We start from the raw sequence: 19,458 nt of genomic DNA, 5'->3' as shown, positions 1-19,458 counted from the left end.
AAAAGGGGAAAATAAAGACAAATAAACAAGTAAAAGAAAAATATTTACAATAACCAATAATAAGGCACATGATTGTAGTTCCCCGGCAACGGCGCCGATTTGAAAGAGAACTGAAGATTGATGGTTTAGAGGTTATAGTAAACTTTCGTTGCAAGTATAGTTACTAAACCAAGCAATCAACCTTTCTTACAAACGTTTTGGTTGTCACAAGTAACAAACCCATTAAAAATTGATAACCGAAGTATTTAAACCTCGGGTCGTCTTCTCAAGGAACTGCAGGGAAGTATGTTCTTATTATTAGTTATGAAGATTGTAAATTGGGGTTTTGAAGATGAGGAACAAGTAATTTAAATGGCAGGTAAAATAAATAAACAATTGTAAAATAAACTTTTGGCAAGGTATGAGAAATTGGAAGTCCTATCCTAGTTATCCTTATCAATGATGATGAAGATTGAATCTTAATTCCACTTAGTTAGCCTTTACTTAAAGCAAAGAAAGGTCAAGTGACTAATTAGTTTGATCTTCAAATCCTAGTTAATCCTTAATGAAAGATTGGGATTATTGAAGTTCAATTCAATTAGCAAAGATAAAAATTATCGATCACGTTGAGTTTGATAACTCTTGAGTTACTGATTTCTTAACCAAGACCAAAAGGGAAAAAGTAAATCTACTGGAATAAAAATGTCTTTAGATTGGAAGCAACAGTAACATAAATAAAAGAGCGCAATGATAAACTGAAATACCTCAAATAACATTAATTCAAAGAATAATCTGTAACATAGAAGAATTCATAAACTAAATTGAGAAGATAAATAAAAAGGAATGTTGAACCTGATAGAAAGAGATAATCCTGAAAGCAAAAGAAGTCCTAATTCTAAATCCTAAAAGAGAGAGGAGAGAACCTCTCCCTCAAAACTACATCTAATTCATGAATACTAACTAATTGGAGACTCTCCTTTGAATGGATGCATTCCCCCACTTCATAACCTCTGATCTGTGCCTTCTGGACTTGGATTTGGGCCAAAAAGGGCTTCAGAAATTGTTGGAAGCGTTTTCTATACTTTCTAGTGCGTGGCCTCTATCACGCGTCCGCGTGGGTCACGCGGTCGCGTAATTTGGAGTTTTCCTTGTCACGCGGTCGCTTCAGTCATGCGTCCGCATCATATGCATTTCGCTTATGGCGCGCGATCGCGTCAACCACGCGGTCGCGTCACTGCTAGTTTCTTCAAAAACTCCATTTTGTGCTTTCCTTCTATTTTTGTATGTTTCCTTTCCATCCTTTAAGTCATTTGTGCCTTAGAAGATCTGAAACTACACAACACACAAATCACGGCATCGAATGGAAGTAAATGGTAATTAAAATAATTATTCTTAAAGCATAGGAAACATGTTTTTCACATACATCACATAATAAGGAAGGGAAAGTAAAACCATGCAATTAACATGAATAAGTAGGTGAAGGATTGAATAAATCACTCAAATTGAGCACAATATATATCATAAAATATAGGTTTATCAAATGTGCAGACGGAGTAATCCGTAGATTTGTACCTAGGGAAGAGGCACAGAAGATCCTATGGCACTGCCATGGATCACAATATGGAGGACATTTCGGAAGTGAGTGAACAGCCACTAAGGTCCTCCAATGTGGCTTCTACTAGCCTACTCTCTATAGAGATTCCCGAGAGTTTGTGCGTAACTATAACAGTTGCCAGAGAGCTGGTAACCTGCCTCACGGTTATGCCATGCCTCAACAAGGGATCTTAGAGATTGAGTTGTTTGATGTATGGGGTATTGACTTCATGGGGCCTTTCCCACCATCATACTCAAACACTTACATTCTGGTGGCAGTAAACTATGCATCCAAGTGGGTAGAGGCAATTGCAACACCCACTAATGATACTAAGACAGTACTGAAGTTCCTCCAGAAGCATATCTTCAGCAGATTTGGTGTCCCCAGAATACTAATCAGTGATGGAGGAACTCATTTCTTTAATAAACAGCTTGACTCTGCTCTGATCTGATATGGAATTAACCACAAAGTGGCAACTCCATATCATCCACAGTCAAATGGGCAGGCTGAAGTCTCAAATAGAGAACTAAAACGAATCCTGGAACGGACTGTAAGTACCTGTAGAAAGGTTTGGGCAAGGAGTCTGGATGATGCTCTATGGGCATACATAACTGCATTCAAAACTCCTATAGGGACCTCTCCATACCAGCTTGTGTATGGAAAAGCCTATCACCTGCCAGTGGAACTGGAACACAAGGCCTACTGGGCAACCAGATTCCTAAACCTTGATGCCAAGTTAGCTGGAGAGAAAAGATTGCTCCAGTTGAATGAGCTAGAGGAATTCAGACTCAATGCTTTCGAAAATGCAAAAATTTACAAAGAGAAAGAAAAAAGATGGCATGACAAGAAACTGTCATCCAGAGTCTTTGAGCCACGACAGAAGGTTTTGCTATTCAACTCTAGGCTCAGATTGTTCCCTGGGAAATTAAAATCCCGGTGGAGGGGACCATATGTGATCACAAGTGTGTCACCATATGGATATGTAGAGCTTCAGGATGCTGACTCTGACAAAAAGTTCATTGTTAATGGACAGAGAGTCAAACATTATCTTGAAAGCAATGTTGAGCAAGAATGCTCAAAATTGAGACTAGACTAAAGCTCAGTAAAGGTCCAGCTAAAGACAATAAAGAAGCGCTTGATGGGAGGCAACCCAGCCATTAGCAAAGTTTATTTGTTATTTAAATAATAATTATAGGAGTTTGATATAAATTATCTTCAAGGTTAATTATCAATTGCAGGAGTTCACAGAGTTACAGAAGGATTCAGAGCATAAAGTAGAGAAAAGGAGCTCACTGGCACGAAAACGCCAGTAAGGGGGTATTTTGGGCATTAAATGCCAGAATGGGTACCATTCTGGGCGTTTAATGCCAAAGTTACAGCATCCTAGGCATTTAGAAAAATGCCCAGTGATAAAAGATTTCTGGCGTTTAACGCCAGCCAGGGTACCTGGCTGGGCGTTAAACGCCCACAATGGCCAACATATGGGCGTTAAACACCAGAATGGATACCATTATGGGCATTTAATGTCAGAAAAGGCAGGGGGAGGAGATTTCGTTTCCATTTCAAATTTTTTCAAACTTTCATGTTTTAATTCATAATTTTCACCTGGCTGGGCGTTAAACGCCCACAATGGCCAACATATGGGCGTTAAACGCCGGAATGGATACCATTCTGGGCGTTTAACGCCAGAAAAGGCAGGGGGAGGAGATTTCGTTTCCACTTCAAATTTTTTCAAACTTTCATGTTTTAATTCATAATTTTCTGCATAAACATGTTACAAATTTTCATCACCCACATTCAATTTTCATAAATTCAACAATCTTCTAAATCCTTTTTCAATTTTCTTTCAAATCCTTTCCAAATCTTTTTCAAAAACTCATTTATCTTCTCAATTCCTTTCCAAATCTTTTCCAACTCATTATATCTTTTTTTAATTCTTAGATGCATCAACAAATTTTCAGATTTAACTTCTTTATATCTTTTTCATATCTTTTGAATTTTAAAATCTCATCTTTTTCATATCATGATTCATTTTTTTACCAATCATATCTTTCTATCATATCTTTTTCAAAATTTTTGAAACCCCACCCCTCCACTCTTAAATACACATTCAGCCATCCCCATCTCTCCACCATTCGAACTTTACTAACCTCCTATTCCTCTCCTTTCTTTTCTTTTGCTTGAGGACAAGCAAACCTCTAAGTTTGGTGTGTTTTTCCGTGACCACTAAGCTAAAACTCATTAAGATCATGGCTCTTAAGGGAAAATAAACCACTTCAAGAGGCAAGAAAGAGAATACTCCAAAGCCACTTTGGAATCAAGAGAGGTTCTTAACCAAAGAACATGCAGACCATTACGACAAAATAATGGGTCTGAGGTCAGTGATCTCGGAAGTTAAATTCGATCTGAAAGAAGACGAATATCTGGAGATCCAAGAGCAGATTTGAAACAGAGGCTGGGAAATTCTAACTAATCCTGAGACAAAGGTGGGAAGAAATATGGTTCAGGAATTCTACTAAAATCTGTGGCTGACAGATAAGCAGAGAATAACTGGAACCGCCTTCCATACCTTTCGAATTATGGTCAGAGGGAGGATTATTTACTTCCACCTTGACAAAATAAGAGAGGTCTTCAAGCTACCTCAACTACAAGATGATCCAGAATCCTTCAATAGGAGAATGGTGAGAGTAGATAAAGGGTTGGACCAAGTTCTAGAGGACATATGCCTCCCCGGAACTAAGTGGATAACCAACACAAAAGGTGTCCCAAACCAACTCAAGAGAGGAGATCTCAAACCAGTCGCTAGGGGATAGCTGGACTTCATTGGGCGTTCTATACTGTCCACTAGCAACCGCTCTGAGGTCACTGTCAAAAGAGCAGTGATGATTCAATGCATTATGCTGGGAAATAAAGTGGAGATTCATCATCTGATTTCTTGTGAGATTTACACAATTGCAAATAAGAACTCTATTGAAGCCAAATTGGCTTACCCAAGCTTAATCTCTCTGCTATGTAAAGATGCTGGGGTGAAGATGGGAGTAGATGAGTTCATCCCAGTCGAGCACCCAATCACCAAGAAGTCAATGGAAGGACAACAAGTTCAAGATAACTCCATCAAAAGGAGGGCGCAGGAGTTCCTCCTAGAAATCCCTCAGATTGACTACTGGACCCGCCTAGAAGCATCTGTCACCAAGCTGCAAGAAGCTATGGATCAACTTAAGAAAGAATAGCAAAATCAAAATAGCATGCTCTGCAAACTGCTTAAGGAGCAAGAAAAGCAAGGGCGTGAGCTACAGGAGCTGAAGCGCCAGAGGCTCTCCCTTGAGGGACCAGACACCCCACAGATTGAAGGAGCATCCATCTCCCAAAATAAAGGTTATTGAGTCCTAATCTTAACTCTGTGATAACTTTTATTATTAGAAACCTATCTTAAGAATTATATGAATATTAGTAATTAGGGTCTTTATTTTTAATTTTATTTTTATCTCCAAGTAAGCTATAATTTATTTTTCTCTTCATCATTAAACATGAATAAAATAGTAGATTCTTTGAGTAAAGATGCAATTATTTTGAGTTTTTAAGAGAAGAATTCAAAATTATTTATTTGTGGTGGCAACACTTTTTGTTTTCTGAATGAATGCTTGAACAGTGCATATTTTTTATAGTGAAGTTTATGAATGTTAAAATTGTTGGCTCTTGAAAGAATGATGAAAAAAAGAGAAATGTTATTGATAATCTGAAAAATCATGAAATTGATTCTTGAAGCAAGAAAAAGCAGTGAAGAACAAAGCTTGCGGAAAAAAATGGCGAAAAAGAAAAAAAATAGTAAAAATAAAAGAAAAGGAAAAAGCATGCAGAAAAAGCCAATAGCCCTTTAAACCAAAAGGCAAGGGTAAAAAGGATCCAAGGCTTTGAGGATTAATGGATAGGAGGGCCTAAAGGCATGAAATCCTGGCCTAAGCGGCTGAATCAAGCTGTCCCTAACCATGTGCTTGTGGCATGCAGGTCCAAGTGAAAAGCTTGAGACTGAGTGGTTAAGGTCGTGATTCAAAGAAAAAGAGTGTTCTTAAGAACTCTGGACACCTCTAACTGGGGACTTTAGCAAAGCTGAGTCACAATCTGAAAAGGTTCACCCACTTATGTGTCTGTGGCATTTATGTATCTTGTAGTATTACTGGAAAACAAGATGCTTAGGGTCACAGCCAAGACTCATAAAGTAGCTGTATTCAAGAATCAACATATTAAACTAGGAGAATCAATAACACTATCTGAATTCTGAGTTCCTATAGATGCCAATCATTCTGAACATCAAAGGATAAAGTGAGATGCCAAAACTGTTCAGAAGCAAAAAACTACTAGCCCCGCTCATCTGATTAGAATTTGAGCTTCACTTAAAACACTGGGATTCTATTGCAACTTGATTCTCTTTTTATCCTATTTTTTTTGTCGATTTGCTTGAGGACAAGGAAAAGTTTAAGTTTGGTGTTGTGATGAGCAGATATTTTATACGCTTTTTGGTGATATTTTCATGTAGTTTTTAGCATGTTTTAGTTACTTTTTATTATATTTTTATTAGTTTTTATGCAAAAATTACATTTCTGGACTTTACCATGAGTTTGTGTATTTTTCTATAATTTTGGGTATTTTCTGGCTGAAATTTAGGGACCTGAGCAAAAATCTTATTCAGAGGCTGAGAAAGGACTGCAGATGCTGTTGGATTCTGACCTCCCTGCACTCGAAATGGATTTTCTGGAGTTATAGAAGTCCAATTGATGTGCTCTCATATGCGTTGGAAAGTACACATCTTGGGCTTTCCAGCAATATATAATGGTATATACTTGGCCGGAGATTTCGTAGCGCAAACTGGCGTTTAAACACCAGCTCCTTACCCTTTTCTGGCGTTAAACGCCAGAACTGGCATAAAAGTTGGAGTTAAACGCCCAAACTGGCACAAAAGCTGGAGTTTAACACCAGGAATAGCCTATGCACATGAAAGCTTCAATGCACAGCCCAAACAGACACCAAGTGGGCCCCGAAAGTGGATTTTTGCACTATCTGTCTTAGCTTACTCATTTTCTGTAAACCTAGGTCACTGGTTTATTATAAAAACCATTTTTAGAGGTTCATTTTGTACCTCATGACATTTTTACATCTAAATTTTGTATCTTCTACGGCATGAGTCTCTAAACTCCATGGTTGGCGGTGAGGAGCTCTGCCGTGTCTCGATGAATTAATGCAATTACTACTGTTTTCCATTCAATCACGCTTGTTTCTATTCTAAGATATTCACTCGCACTTTAACATGATGAATGTGATGATCCGTGACACTCATCACCATTCTCAACCTATGAACACGTGCCTGACAACCACTTCCGTTCTACCTTAGATTGAGTGTATCTCTTTGGTTCCTGGTTCACGAGTTTGATTGCCTCTCCTGACAACAGAGCATTTAAATCTGTGAGATTAGAGTCTTCGTGGTATAAGCTAGAATTAATTGGCAGCATTCTTGAGATCTGAAAAGTCTAAACCTTGTCTGTGGTATATTGATGAGCGGATAATTTATACGCTTTTTGGCATTATTTTCTAGTAGTTTTTAGTATAATTTAGTTAGTTTTTATTATATTTTTATTAGTTTTTATGCAAAAAACACATTTCTAGACTTTACTATGAGTTTGTGTGTTTTTCTGTGATTTCAGGTATTTTCTGGCTGAAATTGAGGGACCTGAGCAAAAATCTGATTCAGAGGCTGAAAAAGGACTGCAGATGCTGTTGGATTCTGACCTCCCTGCACTCGAAATGGATTTTCACGAGCTACAGAAACCCAATTGGCACGCTCTCAATTGCGTTGGAAAGTAGACATCCAGTGATTTCCAGCAATATATAATAGTCCATACTTTGCCCAAGTTTTGATGATGCAAATTGGCATTTAACGCCAAGTCTTTACCCTATTCTGGCGTTAAACGCCAGAAACTGGCTGCAAACCAGAGTTAAACACCAGAAACAGGCTACAACCTGGTGTTTAACTCCAAGCGAAGCCCCTACAAGTGGGCCCCGGAAGTGGATTTCTGCACTAACTGCACTTAGTTACTTATTTTCTATAACCCTAGCTACTTGTTTAGTATAAAAACAACTTTTAGAGACTTACTATGTACCTGATAATATTTTACACATTTCACATTGTATTTCTGACGGCATGAGTCTCTAAACCCCATGATTGGGGGTGAGGAGCTCTGTTGTGTTTCGATGAATTAATGCAATTACTATTGTTTTTTCATTCAATCACGCTTGTTTCTATTCTAAGATATTCACTCACACTTCACCCTGATGAATGTGATGATTTGTGACACATATCATCATTCTCACCTATGAACGTGTGCCTGACAACCACCTCCGTTCTATCTGCACTAGCTTGAGTGTGTATCTCTTAGCCTCCTGGTTCATGATCAGAGTCTTCGTGGTATAGGCTAGAATTATTGGCGGCCATTCCTGAGATCCGGAAAGTCTAAACCTTGTCTGTGGTATTCCGAGTAGGATCTGGAAAGGAATGACTGTGATATGCTTCAAACTCGTGAGTGTTGGGCGTAGTGACAGATGCAAAAGAATCAATGGATTCTATTCCAACATGAGTGAGAACCGACAGATGATTAGCCATGCAGTGACAGTGCATTTGGACCATTTTCACTGAGAGGATGGATGGTAGCCGTTGACAACGGTGATCCACCAACATACAGCTTGCCATGGAAGGAAACCTGCGTGCGTGAAGAAGAAGACATTAGGAAAGCAGAGATTCAGAAGACAGAGCATCTCCAAAACCTCAATCTGTTCTCCATTACTGCATAACAAGTATCATTTATTTTATGCTATTTACTCTTCATAAATATAATCACTCTTATCATTGATTTCCTGACTAAGAATTATAAAATAACCATAGCTTGCTTCAAGCCGACAATCTCCGTGGGATCGACCCTTACTCACGTAAGTTATTACTTGGACGACCCAGTGCACTTGCTGGTTAGTGGTACGAGTTGTGAAAAATGTGATTTACAATTCGTGCACCAAGTTTTTGGCGCCGTTGCCGGGGATTGTTTGAGTTCGGACAACTGACTGTTTATTTTGTTGCTTAGATTAGGAAAAAATTATCTTTTTTGTTTAGAGTCACTAAAATTGCGTCTTCTATTATTGTTTTTGGTTGAATTTTTTTTTTTAGAATCCTTATTTTCTTTTTCAATTTTTTTCAAAAATTTTTAAACTAATAATTGAATTTTTCTGTTTGAGTTTAGTTTCATATTTTAAGTTTGGTGTCAATTGCATATTTTTATTTTCCTTAAAATTTTCGAAATTTGTGTTCATTGTTCTTTCTTGATCTTCAAGTTGTTCTTGCTATTTTTCTTGTTTGATCTTTAGTTTTTCTTGTTCTGTGTCTTTTCTTGTTTTTCTTGTGCGTTTTCAAATTATCAGTATTCAAAAAATTTTATATACATTAAATACCTTTTTTTTAAAACACGTTAAATTTATAGCTCAGTTGGCTAGAGCGTTGTGCTTATGTTCTTGGTAATTGGGTATCTTCCTTTTAAAACTTTTTCAAAAATAATTTTTCTTTGATTAAATCTTGTGTCAAACTTTTAAGTTTGGTGTTCTCTTGTTATTTTTCTTTAATTTTCGAAAATTTATTTTTAGTTTTCTAAAAGTTTTAAGTTTGGTGTTCTTTTTATATTCTTGAGTCTTTGAATTTTATTCTTGTTGTTCTTGTGAGTCTTCAAAGTGTTCTTGGTGTTCATCTTGACATTTAAGGTTTTCTTACTCGTTTTCTTTATTTTCATCTAAAAATTCTAAGTTTGGTGTCAGTTTATTGTTTTTCTCTTTCGAATTTTCCATTTAAAAAAATCGGATTTTATTTTAAAATTTTTATTTTATCTTATCTTAGTTTTAAAATTTCAAAATTTAATTCTTTTTCAAAAATCATATCTTTTTCAAAATCTCATCTTATCTTATTTCAAATTCCAATTTCAAACTTCAAATTAAATTCCCAAATTCAAAAAAAATTCAAATTTCAAAATTTAAATTTCAAATTTCAAATTTCAAAATTTAAATTTCAAAATTTAATTTTCAAACTTAAAAAATCAAATCTTTCCAAAATTTAAATCTTTTTCAAATCCTTATCTTATATTGTTGACTTTTTTCAAAATTTAAAATTTAATTTTCAAATTTAAAATTTAAATTTCAAAACTTCCTAACCACTTTCTCTCTCTTCATTTTTCAAAAATCCTTACCCTTTATTTTTCAAATCTTTTTAATTAATTACTTATTTTAATTTTCAATTTCTTTTTTATCTATTTTTCTAATTTTCGAAATTATAGTTAATTTTTTATTTTATTTTATTTTATTTTCCTTTTAATTTTCGTTTTCAAAAAAAAAAATAATAAAATAATTTAAAAAAAATAATAAATAATTTCTTTTATTACAATCCACATCATCTCCCTTTCTCCATCATGGATCTAAGTGGAAATGAACAGTCCAGAAGGACTCTGGGGTCATATGCTAATCCCACTACTGCTGCATATGGGAGTAGTATATGTATACCTCCCATCAAAGCAGGCAGTTTTGAACTAAATCCTCAGCTCATTGTCATTGTGCAGCAAAACTGCCAATATTTCGGTCTTCCACAGGAAGAACCTACTGAGTTTTTGGCACAGTTCTTACAAATTGCTGACACAGTACGTGACAAGGAGGTAGATCAGGATGTCTACAGATTATTACTGTTTCCATTTGCTGTAAAAGATCAAGCTAAGAGGTGGTTAAATAACCAACCTACAGCGAGCATAAGAACATGGAAATAGTTATAAGATAAATTCCTGAATCAATATTTCCCTCCAAAAAGGATGACACAGCTAAGGCTGGACATCCAAGGCTTTAAACAAGAGGATGATGAATCCCTTTATAACGCCTGAGAGAGGTTTAGAGGGATACTAAGGAAATGCCCCTCTGAAATATTTTCAGAGTGGGTGCAGTTAGACAACTTCTACTACGGGCTTATAGAAAAAGCTCAGATATCTCTAGACCACTCAGTTGGTGGATCTATACACATGAAAAAGACTATTGAAGAGACTTAAGAGCTTATCGATATAGTTGCTAGAAATCAGCATCTGTACATAAGTAATGAGTCCTCCATGAAAGAAGAAGCCAAGGCAATATCAACTGACTTTAGTCCTCAGGAACAAGTTACTGAACTCAATCAGCAACTATCTTCTATAACAAGGCAGTTAGCAAAAGTTAAGGAGATGCTACAAGAAACCAAAAATGCTAACAAGGATATTGAATCACAATTGAATCAGACAAAACAACAGTTATCAAAACAGATAACAGAGGAGTGCCAAGCAGTTCAATTAAGAAGTGGAAAAACATTAAATACCTCAACTCAAAGCAGTAGAAAGCCAAGAAAAGAACTGCTGAGAGAAGATGAGCAACCTGCTACCCAAAATCCCTCTGAGGATAGTAAGAGCCCAGAGAGGAATAAGTCTGGCGTTCAAACGCCAGAAAAGGGTAAAAAATTGGCGTTAAACGCCCAATCCATGTTCAGTTCTGGCGTTCAAACGCCAGTAAGGGATCAGACACCTGCAAGTGTTGATAATAACTCTCTCAAGAAGGCTTTTCAACCTGCCTCTGTAGGAAATAAACCTGTAGCAACTATGGTTGAAGAATATAAAGCCAAAATGTCTTAACCTCAGAAATTCCGCCAAGCGGAACAGGATAAACAATATCCCCGCTTTGCAGACTATCTTAGGACTCTTGAAATAAAGATTCCGTTTGCAGAGGCACTTGAGCAAATACCCTCTTATGCTAAGTTCATGAAAGAGATCTTAAGTCATAAGAAGGATTGGTGAAAAACAGAAAAAGTTTTTCTCACTAAAGAATGCAGTGCAATCATTCTAACAAGCTTACTAGAAAAGCTTAAGGATCCCAGAAGCTTTATGATACCATGCACATTAGAGGGTGCTTGTACCAAGACAGCTCTATGTGATCTTGGGGCAAGCATGAACCTAATCCCTACATCCACTATCAGAAATCTTGGCTTGACTGAAGAGGTCAAACCAACCCGGATCTATCTTCAACTTGCTGATGGCTCCATTAAATACCCATCAGGCATAATTGAGGACATGATTGTCAAGGTTGGGCCATTTGCCTTCCCTACTGACTTTGTAGTGCTGGAAATGGAGGAACACAAGAGTGCAACTCTCATTCTAGGAAGACTATTCCTAGCAACTGGACGAACCCTCATTGACTTCCAAAAAGGGGAGATAACCCTGAGAGTCAATGAGGATGAGTTTAAGTTGAATGTTGTCAAAGCTATGCAGCATCCAGACACATCAGAAGACTGCCTGAGTATTGATATTATTGACACCCTAGTGAAAGAGGTCAATATGACTGAGAGTCTCGAATCAAAGCTAGAGGACATTTTTAAAGATGTTCAACCTAATCTGGAGGAACCAGAGGAAATAAAAGAACCTCTGAAAACTCCCCAGGAAGAGGAGAAACCTCCTAAACCCGAGCTCAAACCACTACTACCATCCCTGAAATATGTATTTCTGGGAGAAGGTGACACTTTTCCTGTAATCATAAGCTCTGCTTTAGAGCCACAGGAAGAGAAAGCACTAATTCAGGTGCTAAGGACACACAAGACAGCTCTCGGGTGGTCCATAAGTGATCTTAAGGGCATTAGGCCTGCCAGATGCATGCACTAGATCCTATTAGAGGATGATGCTAAGCTAGTGGTTCAACCACAGAGGCGGCTAAATCCCGCCCTGAAGGAGGTGGTGCATAAAGAGGTCACTAAGTTACTAGAGGCTGGGATTATTTATCCTATTTCTGATAGCCCCTGGGTGAGCCCTGTCTATGTTGTCCCTAAGAAAGGAGGTATGAAAGTGGTTCATAATGAAAAAAATAAACTGGTTCCTACAAGAACAGTTACAGGGTGGCGTATGTGTATTGACTACAGAAGGCTCAATCAGCCACCAGGAAGGATCACTTCCCTTTACCATTCATAGACCAGATGCTAGAAAGACTAGCAGGTCATGAATACTACTGCTTTTTTGATGGCTATTCAGGTTACAACCAAATTACAGTAGATCCTCAGGACCAAGAGAAAACAGCATTCACATGTCCATCTGTAGTATTTGCATACAGAAGAATGCCTTTTGGTCTGTGCAAAATGCACTTGCAACCTTTCAGAGGTGCATGCTCTCTATCTTCTCTGATATGGTAGAGAAATTTCTGGAAGTCTTCATGGATGACTTCTCGGTATTTGGAGACTCATTTAGCTCCTGTCTTAACCATTTAGCACTTGTTCTAAAAAGATGCCAAGAGACTATCCTAATTTTAAATTGGGAAAAATGTCACTTTATGGTGACTGAAGGAATTGTCCTTGGGCATAAAATTTCGAACAAGGGAATAGAGGTGGATCAAGCTAAAGTAGAGGTAATTAAAAAATTACCACCACCCACCAATGTTAAGGCAATGAGAAGCTTTTTAGGGCATGCAGGATTCTATAGGAGGTTTATAAAGTATTTTTCAAAAATCACAAAACCTCTGAGCAATCTGCTAGCTGTTGACACGCCATTTGTGTTTGAGACAGAGTGTCTACAGGCGTTTGAAACTCTGAAAGCTAAGCTGGTCACAGCACCAGTTATTTCTGCACCAGACTGGACATTACCATTCGAACTAATGTGTGATGGCAGTGACCATGCCATTGGTGCAGTATTGGGACAGAGGCATAACAAACTTCTGCATGTCATTTATTATGCTAGCCGTGTTTTAAATGATGCATAGAAAAATTACACAACCACAGAAAAAGAGCTGCTTGCAGTGGTTTATGCCATTGACAAGTTTAGATCATACTTAGTAAGATCAAAAGTGATTGTGTACACTGACCATGCTACTCTTAAATATCTACTCACAAAGCAGGATTCAAAGTCCAGGCTCATAAGATGGGTGTTGCTTCTGCAAGAGTTTGATATAGAAATAAGAGACAGAAAATGGACAGAGAATCAAGTAGCTGATCACCTGTCCCGGATAGAACCAGTAGCAGGAGCATCCCTCCCTCCTATTGAGATCTCTGAAACCTTTTCGGATGAGCAATTATTTGCCATTCAGGAAGCTCCGTGGTTTGCAGACATTGCAAACTATAAGACTCAAGGTTCTCTTTCTGTAACCATGGAGAGGAAGCATGAAAAGCTTCTCTCAATACAGAGTCAAACAAAACCCCCACATTCAAACTCTAAGTTTGGTGTTGGGAGGCCACAACCAAACTCTAAGTTTGGTGTTGAGAGGCCCCAACCTGCTCTGATTATCTGTGAGGCTCCATGAGAGCTCACTGTCAAGCTATTAACATTAAAGAAGCACTTGTTGGAAGGCAACCCAATGTTATTTAATTATATCTATTTATTTTCCATTGCTATTTTATGTTTTCTTTAGGTTGATGATCATGTGAAGTCACAAAAAAAACTGAAAAATCAAAATTAAGAATGAAAAACAGCATTAAAGAGAATAGTGAAAAACCTAAAGAGATATTTTGAAAGGTTAGGTTCGTTAGGAATGAAAAAAGAGTTTAGGAAGTTAAAATTAGTGAATTAGTAAAAAGTGGGTTAGAGTAAGTGGCATGATGATCATTTTCTAAGTAACAAGCATTCTCAATTAGAAGCTACAGTTAACTCATATCCAAATAAGGGAATCAGTTTGATGATGAATCAAAAATTGGAAGCTAAACATCAAAAATGCAGATTATGAACCAGGAAATCAAAAAGAATAAGAAAGCTTGCCCTGGTATTCATGAATTGGTTTGATAAAAGCAGAGTAAAGCAGAGTTCAAAGTGCCAAAACCAAGACATGAATGGAAACAAAATAGTTTACAGAATATTGGACAGCATTCTAGCTAAAATTGGATGTTCCCGGAAAATAAACAGTAAGCATGACAGTTCATATGAATTAAAATAAACTACAATTAGATATAATTAGTGTGAACAAGAAAGAACATTTGCAATAGCTGCATGAACAGTAAGAACAGCATATGAACAATACTAACATCACAGTAACAGCAGAATTGCAAAAATTATAAAACAAGAAGCACAAACAGCATAATTAATCAGGCCTAAATCCACTAACCACATCCTAGGCTACCTAACCACCTAGAATGCACTACAACATGCATATCTAACTAGCCTAATTATGAACATAAACAGAAAAATATGTAATTAGTTAGGAATTGAAAGAAGGGTGGCGTTCGGCGGAACCTGGTAGGCGTATGAATGAAAGTGGGGCAGAGAGATGGCTGGGGAATGGTGGTGGTGGCGGCTGACGCGGTGGTTGAGGGTGGCGCAGCGGCGGTTGGCGCAGCGGTGTTGTCTATTCGTAGGCAGGGGGTTCGGAAGGGGTAATGGGGGTAGGGTAGGGGATAATAGTGAAGAGAGAGGTTGGAAGAGAGGGGGTTTGTGGTGGTGACAGCGCGGTGGGCGGTGTTTGTCCGCGGTGGTGGCAGCGGTGGTTAAGGGAAGAAGAGAGAGAGAGAGAAGAAAGAGAGGGAAGGGAGAAGGGGGTGGTGATGCCAGGGCATTTTGGCCAGTTGGACTAGAACTTTGATGCACTTTATTGCTTGATTTCAGGACAAAGGAAGCAAGGAAGAACCACGTTAGCAGCCACGTTAGTCTCACTAACGTGACTTCTAACGTAGGAATAGGAGCTAGCTTGCAAAGTTAATGAGAAAAGTAATCGCCAATAACCCCCTCAAAGCCATCATAGCCCACGTCAAGAGTCACATTAACTAAGTTAACGTGAACTCTAACGTGGAGGAAAGAAAATAGAGCCAATGTTAGTGACACTTACCTTTGTCACTAACGTTGGGCCAAGCTCATAAGTGGCCACGTTAGTTGCCACGTTAACTTAGTTAACGTGGCTTCTAACGTTAAGAAGCAAAAGAGAAGCCAACGTTAGTGAGATTTAACTTTGTCACTAACGTTGGCCAAGCCTCCACAAGCCACGTTAACTTCCACGTTAACTTAGTTAACATGGAAGACAACGTGGAGAAAGTATATGATCGCCAACGTTAGTGACACCTAACTTTGTCAATAACGTTGGAATGAACCACACAAGCCACAATGAGCCACGTTAACTCCCACGTTAACTTAGTTAATGTGGAAGCTAACGTGAAGAAGAGAGATGATGAGCCAACGTTAGTGACATTCACATTTGTCACTAACGTTGGAGATGGCTAGCATTGCTACGTTAGAGGCGACGTTAACCTAGTTAACGTGGACTCTAACGTGGGAGATAGGGGCACATTGGAACGTTAGTGACAAAGGTAAGTGTCACTAACGTTCTCGAAGGTTGGCAAGTTAACGTTAAGAGCCACGTTAACTAAGTTAACGTGGACTCTAACGTAAGAAAGGGGGAGGCTTCTCAACGTTATTGGGAAAGGTAAGTCCCAATAACGTGTGCGAAGGACCAAGAGGCAATGTTAGTGGCAACGTTAACGTGGCTCTAACTTGGGTCAGGAACATTAGTGAAAAAGGTGATTGTCACTAACGTTCTCGAACCCACAATTTCACTTAACGTTAACACCACTAACGTCCTGAGCTAAAGTCCCTGCCCACTTCACACTTTCTCTCTGCAAGTAAAGCTAAGCCCAATGAAGAAGATAACTGCTTCAAACTCAAGATCCAAAGGCCCATACCCAAGACTTGAGGAGCCAACTAGAAGATCAGAAGAGTAGTATATATAGGAGTAGCTTTGAATTGATTAGGAAGATTGGAAAATTAGGGGAAAACTACTCTCTGTATTTTGCCATTCTCTGCACTTCTAGTTTTGTTTTCATGATGTATTCTCCATCTTTGCTTTTATTTTCCAGAGCTATGAACAACTAAACCCCTTTCATTGGGTTAGGGAGCTCTGTTGTAATTTGATGGAACAATACCAGTTTTAATTATTCTTCTTCTATCTGTTTTCTTGATTTTACTTGAAATCTTTCGATCTTCATCCAATTGGATAGTTATCTTGGAAAAGAAGCTATTCAAACTTGGATCTCTTCTGAACCTTGAAAGAGGAAGGAAGAGATCATGCTAGAAATGCTTTCTCATGCTGGACCAAATTGGGTTTGGATGGATATGTGACTATAATCCTCTCAATACTTGATTTGGGAAATGCATGTGGTATAATTAGTGAGTATACTTCATCTCTTCTCATGAGCAATTGACCAAGGAATTGGCTGTTGATCAAGATTTGAGAAATTGAATTACAAGGAATTGTAACTCGATCACTTAAGATTGCCAAGGAGATTAATGAATGCATTAATTGAGGAAGAGATGAAAATGAAATTGATCCGGAGAATGCAACATCTCCTGAGCCCAATGAACTCCCCATTTCTGATTTTACCCATTCTCTTTAGTTTCTGTCATTTACTTTTATGAGCAGTTACCCCATTCCCATTTACAATTCTGCAATTTACTTTCCGTCATTTACTTTCAGCTCTTTATTTCTAGCATTTACTTTTTTTGTTATTTACTTTCCCACCATTTTATTTTCTACAATTCTCAACTCAAATTCTGATTCGCTCAACTAGAACATTCCTCTAATTAAAGTTGCTTGATCAATCAATCTCTGTGGGATTCGACCTCACTCTATTGTGAGTTTATACTTGACGACGAAATTCGGTACACTTGCCGAAGGAAATTTGTTACGAGACAAGTTTTTCGTGCATCAAGTTTGAGGCGCCGTTGCCGGGGATTGATTGTGCATCAACAATGATTAAATTGGAAGATAACTAGATTGAGCATTTTTGTTTTGTTTGATTTAATTTTCTGTTTGAGTAATTTACTTTCAGTTTTAGTTAATTTCTTCCCTTCCCCCTACTTTTTCGTTTCTTTTTGTTATTTACAATTTAGTTCACTAACCCACTAACTGTTTGATATATTGCATCACTAACACTAACAGTAATTCTAATAGAATACTTTCTACATTTATTTTCCTTGCTTGTGCTTTGTTGGTTGTATGACAGGGAGAAGAAGTGGGGCTTCAACTTCCTTTGATTCTGAATCTGAGAGAACCTTCTTTAGATTAAGGAGGGAAGCAAGAGGAAAAAGAGTGGTTGGTGCTGAGGAAGAGGAGGAATACTTTGAACCAAACATGGAAGAAAACATGGAAGACCATCGTGAGGAAGAGGCTCACAACCATGGCGGAGGAGGTCGAGCAAATCATGCTGGGGAAGATAGAAGAGTTTTAGGCTCTTACATCAATCCAAACCCAGGAAACTGTGGAAGTAGCATTCAAAAGCCAACCATCTATGCCAACAATTTTGAACTAAAACCACAGCTCATCACCCTTGTTCAGAACAACTGTTCGTTCGGAGGAAGTGTCCAAGAAGACCCCAATCAACATCTAACCACCTTCCTTAGAATTTGTGACACAGTGAAGTCTAATGGTGTTCATTCTGACGCCTATAGACTACTCTTATTTCCATTCTCACTCAAGGATAAGGCAGCCAAATGGCTGGAGTCTTTCCCGAAGGAGAGCTTGACAACTTGGGAATATGTAGTGAACAAATTCTTAGCAAGATTCTACCCCCTCAACGAATCAATAGGCTGAGAGCTGAGGTCCAAACTTTCAGGCAACAAGATGGTGAGACTTTTTATGAAGCATGGGAGAGGTTTAAGGACTTGACAAGGAGGTGTCTACCTGACATGTTCAACGAATAGGTGCAGCTGCACATTTTCTATGAAGGCCTGTCATATGAATCAAAGAAGGCAGTAGACCATTCATCCGGAGGATCTTTGAACTAGAAGAAGACTATTGAGGAAGCCATAGATGTCATTAAAACAGTAGCAAAACAAGCTCATTACCCAGAGGAGTAATGGAGCTAAACAATATAGATGCTTTGCTGTCCCAAAACAAGCTCATTACCCAGCAGCTGGCTGACCTCACCAAGAAGATGGAGAGGAACCAAGTAGCAGTAATCACTACTTCATCAACAACCCAAGAAGGAGTGAATGAAGAAGCAGAGGGTAGTCAGGAGCAAGCCAACTACATTTGGAATTCACCTAGGTAAAACCATGATCCATACTCTAAGACCTATAACTCTGGATGGAGGAATCACCCAAACATTGGGTGGGGAAATCAACAAGACCAAGGCATAGATCAAAGACGTTCAAATCCCAACAACAATGCAGCCCACCAACATTTCACATCTAGACCATATCAGCACCCACATAACCAACCCTCTCAACACCTTTACCAAGGCCAAAATAACCCTCCCCATCCTTCCACCTCTAATCCCAATCTACCATCATTTGATGACAGGCTCTCAAGGATTGAGAATCTACTTGAAGGCATAGGCAAAGAGATTCAAGACAACAAGGCATTCAAGGAGGAAGTGCGAGCCAATTTCAAGAACCAGGGAGACACAATCAAGAGGTTGGAATCCCAAGTGGGGTATCTCTCTGAGAAGATTCCCAAACCTACAGATGGATTCCCAAGTGACACAGAGAAGAATCCGAGAGGTGAAACAAAGAAAGTAAGATGGGAAAATTGCAAGATGGTCACTATAAGTGATAAGGAGACTGAGGACAAGCCAAACAAGTCGGCAGAACAACCTGGAGACACCTCAACAGAGAAGGAGGTAAAAGATCACCAAGAACCAGAAATCTCACAATAGGAGCTGCTGAGACTTTATGCACTGATGAGCGGATATTTTATACGCTTTTTGGGGTTAATTTCATATAGTTTTTAGTGTGTTTTAGTTAGTTTTTAGTTTATTTTCAGTAGTTTCTAGGCAAAATTCATATTTCTAGACTTTACTATGAGTTTGTGTGTTTTTCTGTAATTTCAGGTATTTTCTGGCTGAAATT

At 38.2% G+C, this 19,458-nt stretch overlaps 1 non-coding gene across 1 annotated transcript; it reads right to left on the bottom strand.

Annotated features, from left to right (window-relative positions):
• Window positions 1-18,192: 18,192 nt before the first annotated feature.
• LOC148571311 (small nucleolar RNA R71) lies at window positions 18,193-18,296 on the bottom strand. The gene has a single exon (XR_015907988.1). It is a non-coding gene; the product is annotated as a small nucleolar RNA R71 (small nucleolar RNA).
• Window positions 18,297-19,458: the final 1,162 nt, after the last annotated feature.

This window comes from Arachis ipaensis, chromosome B3 (assembly GCF_059453495.1).
Source record: "Arachis ipaensis isolate K30076 ecotype BB chromosome B3, ASM5945349v1, whole genome shotgun sequence".
Lineage (NCBI taxonomy): Eukaryota > Viridiplantae > Streptophyta > Magnoliopsida > Fabales > Fabaceae > Arachis > Arachis ipaensis.
Note: the sequence above shows the minus strand (reverse complement) of the source record. Positions and strands in the feature narration are given on the sequence as shown.